This window comes from Amblyraja radiata, chromosome 15 (genome assembly GCF_010909765.2).
Source record: "Amblyraja radiata isolate CabotCenter1 chromosome 15, sAmbRad1.1.pri, whole genome shotgun sequence".
NCBI lineage: Eukaryota > Metazoa > Chordata > Chondrichthyes > Rajiformes > Rajidae > Amblyraja > Amblyraja radiata.
The window spans coordinates 31,245,920-31,250,407 of NC_045970.1; the positions used below are offsets into that span (position 1 = coordinate 31,245,920).

At 38.9% G+C, this 4,488-nt stretch overlaps 1 long non-coding RNA gene across 1 annotated transcript; it reads left to right on the forward strand.

The window, feature by feature from the left end:
• The first annotated feature begins 2,317 nt into the window (after positions 1-2,317).
• On the forward strand, positions 2,318-4,187 carry LOC116981162. Its single transcript, XR_004414179.1, has 2 exons — positions 2,318-2,756; positions 2,859-4,187. It is a non-coding gene; the product is annotated as an uncharacterized LOC116981162 (long non-coding RNA).
• The last annotated feature ends 301 nt before the right edge of the window (positions 4,188-4,488 follow it).

A 4,488-nucleotide genomic window follows, 5' to 3' on the forward strand; every position in this document is an offset into this window, starting at 1 on the left:
CCTCCTAACTCAATTCTCCTGCCCTCCCCATAACCTCGGACACCTGTACTAATCAAGAATCTATCTATCTCCGCCATGAAAATATGCACTCACTTGGCCTCCACAGCCTTCTGTGGCAAATAATTCTAGATTCACCACCTGCTAACTAAAGACATTTCTCCTCATCTCCTTCCTAAACGAATGTCCTTTAATTCCGAGGCTATGACCCCTAGTTCTAGACTCTCCCACTAGATACAGCATGGAAACAGTTCCTTCAGCCCACCGAGTCCACACTGACAATCAATCACCTGTTCATACTAGTTCCATGTTATCCCAGTTTTGCATTCACTCTCTACACTCGAGGGGTAATTTGCAGAGGGCAATTAACCTACAAACTCAAACATCTTTGGGATGTGGGAGGAAACTAGAGTTCCTGGAGGAAATACATGTGGTCACAGGAAGAACGTGCAAACTCCACACAGATCCGAGGTCAGGATCGAACCTGATGTCGCTGGCGCTGTGAGGTAGTGGTCCTACCAGCTGTGTCACTCTGCTTTCCATCTTATGAAGATCCTATCCTTATGAAGGTTCCAGACGTTATAATGCTAAAATCCATTGGCAAGTTGGAGTTTCAGTTAAAGTTTTATCAAGGCCAGGACAGGACCAGTGTTGTGGGTAAACAATAGTGAGGGCTAATAATTAGTAAGTAGAGATGTGGATTGTGGTAATGTGGTGACAGGAAATTGTGCGTGCATCCATCATTGTAACAGAAATTCAGATCTACTGTTCACAAAATTTAGATTTGTGGATAATCATCCCATTCTGTTTGTGACCTAATTAAGTCTTTCTGAGTTCCATTCTGTAATTAAGACCTCGAGTTACTATTTATTAAGTTTCTGAGTAATCTTGTCATCTGAGAATATAAAAAATGTACCAAAGTCACACTAGACAGGTCAGCTTTTGCTGGCCTCCTGGTGTGCAAGCACCAATTTAATAAATCACCCATTACTGCAAACACCAACTCCGCGTGGCCATACTATTTTTGCCCCTACACTCTAATAGCTCAATAGCAACCAGACCAATAATGCCCATACTCATGGAATGCTATAATGCATAACAGTAATGAATGGTTCCATTTAAAATTGGTATGTTGTGTTGGGACTGATCTATTGCCAAAAAGCAGTGAAGTCTGTGCAAAGGGATTTAATGCTGAGGCTTTATAAAGCACTGGTCAGATCCTGCTTGGAGTATTGTGAGCAGTTTGGGGCCCGGTAACTGAGGAATGATGTGTTGGCATTGGAGTAGGTCCAGAGGAGGTTTATGAGAATAATCCCAGGAATTATATGGGTTGACATATGATGAGCATTTGATGGCACTGGGTCTATACTCACTGAAGTTTAGAAGGATGAGGGGGCACTTCATTGAAACATACTGAGTAGTGAAAGGCCTGGATAGATTGAATGTGGGGAGGACCACAGGACCAGAGGCCATAGCCTCAGAATAAAAATACGTAACTTTAGAAAGGAGATGAGGAGGAATATATTTAGGCAGAGGGTGGTGAATCTGTGGACTTCATTGCCACAGACGGCTGTAGAAGCCAAGTCAATGGATATTTTTAAGGCGGAGATCGACAGATTCTTGATTAGTAACGGTGTAAGGGGTTATGGGGAGAAGGCAGGAGTATGCGGTTGAGAGGGAAAGATAGATCAGCCATGATTGAATGGCGGAGTAGACTTGATGGGCCGAATGACCTAATTCTGCTCCAATAATTTATGAACTTATGAACAAGAGTGTAAACCCAGATAGCCCATTCTCTGCTGATATTAGTGAACCCTGTCGTCATGGGGGGTTCAATGGCATATGTTATTTGATAGGACAGCATGTTGCCACTGGCACTAGTAAACAGCCACACATAAATATATAACTGATTATACACTGAATGTTTTGTGTAATGGGCAAATTTTCCATGATTATTGCGACTATTGTTTTTAATTATATTTTAATTACAGTGATTTAATTAGATGTTAAAACAAATGGAGTTTTAGTACAAAGAAATCCTATATATTTTTCTTCAACAAAAAATCTTTGATTTTGAGGCATTAGCTGTATATATCTTTCCTATGAAGAACGACTGATGTAATTGACTCTTAATTAATAATTAAGAAATCACTATACCTCAGAAAACTAAAGCAATTCAAGTCTTCCATTCTTAATCATTTCTGTATTAACACTGATTTATAAGAATCGCTAAATAAATATCTGCATCCACTGAATGTCTTACCAGTTATAATATTTAGTATTCAGTGTGAATAGGGCAAACTGTGACATGATTAACATTTTTCATTCTAATGAAAATTAAATATACTCTTTCTGATAAATGAAATGTCATTTCGAAAGGTCACTTAAACCAAATTAGACTGAAGATCAAACCTATCTGCCAATGTATAACATTATTTTGAGATCCATTTACTCACCTTTATATTGAAAGCTCTGATAATTATAGGTTATCCCAATGTTCCAGCAGGGTTTTTCTTTAAATGTTATATCAGACTGAGAGGGAGATGAGATGATGTCCAGACATTTGGATGAAGTATGCAAAAGCAACCATTTCCAAAAGCTGCTTTGGGCATTTTATATTTTATTTTATCTCGGTGGGGAATGGACTGTCGGAGATGGTCGGGTTGAATTGTGGGAGATGGTGGGATTGAACTGTGGGAGATGTTGGGATTGAACTGTGATTGGAATGTTTCCTCATTTGCCAGTCCAGAACGTTGGGGGTCTGAAGAAGGGTTTCGGCCCGAAACGTCGCCTATTTCCTTCGCTCCATAGATGCTGCTGCACCCGCTGAGTTTCCCCAGCAATTTTGTGTACCGTTGGAGATCTTTGCCTATGTTACAGAACACACAGCAACAATAACCTGTCAGTTCTTGTCACTGCCTTTAAACTTTTCCGACAATTACTTGCTCTTGCTTCCTGAACAAACCTGGATTCTTCCCCTGTCACCTCATAACTTGTAACGTGATATGAAACAAAAGATGGAACTGAAAAATTATATCTTATCCCATTTTACTTGCTTTAGAGCAGCCAAACTTTTTTCGATCATCCCTCTACAATCAGTCTGAAGAAGGGTCTTGACCTGAAATGTCACCTATTCACGTTCTCAGAGACACTTCCTGACCCACTGAGTTACTCCAGCAATTTGTGTCTTTTTGTGCATTAACCAGCATCTGCAGCTCCTTGTTTCTACATTTCATGCACAGTGATGAACCCAATGATGAACACAGAAGGAACCCAATGGGATGACTACATTTGACAGCTAGTTTATATCTGGATCTGTTATTGCCAGTCGTATCTTAGAAAACTGATTCACAAAATTGCTTTTATGCCCGTGATAACTCTAACCTTTGCTGCCACAAAGCAGTTTTCCCATCTTCTGTTTGGATTATCAATCTCCCGAATCTCTTTTGAGATGATATAAATGTTGTCTTTTGTATTCTCTTTACTATCTATGTATAAGCTCTCACACTCACTTACACAAGTTCAGCATCAAGTTATCAAATAACCTTCTTGTTATTTTGGTTACAAACAGCAGTTTTAAGGTTAAGAAACAAACCTTAATTATAACCAGGTAGTGCTCAGGGGAGTTGACCTTTCACAGAGTGCAGTTGTTAAAAGGGTTGCATTGTTGTACTGAACACATTTATCCCATACTGGCAATATAGATCAATGATTACCTGTCTTCTTATCTACAGTATGTATGCATTTGCACATTTATTAATCATCATTCTTTAATAGTTCAATCTAACTGTGAAGTTACATTATTTTATTTGTCATTTATCTCAGGATTTGAATCGTATGCAAATTACAATATTTTCTAACCATTTAATTTCCAAATATTAATCTATTCCAGTCCTTTATACAGTTTGACAAGAAAGGCTGTGTAATACAGAGAAATCTGGAACCTCTAGCTCACTTTGGAAATGTTTAACTCTTCCACTATTTTGCAACCTCTTTTTTGTTTGACATTTCATAAGTGTCACAGAGTAATGGGGGTCATTCAGCATGGAAACAGGCCATTCTACCTACCATGTTCATGATCATCCCCCTACAATCTACCACCATAATTTCATGTTTCATATATCTTGTGTTTTATGATTGTTGGCAGATCAATTTCCCTCCTGGGATAAATAAAATTCTATCATATCGTATTGTATCGTATTGTATGTTCATGCCAACCACTGTACTTAAATCTATTAGTTTGGTTTCCGCCACTTGATGACTTGCTTTGTAAAAACAAGGAACTGCAGATGCTGTTTTACAAAAAAAGACACAAAGTGTTGGAGTAACTCAGCGGGTCAGGCAGCATATCTGGAGAACAAGGAGAGGTGACATTTCTGATTGATACCTTTCTTCAAATTCAAGAAGTCTAACATTCAATCTGAAGAAGGGTCCCAACCTGAAACGTCGGCTATCTATGTTATGTAGAGATGCCACTTGACCCATGGACTC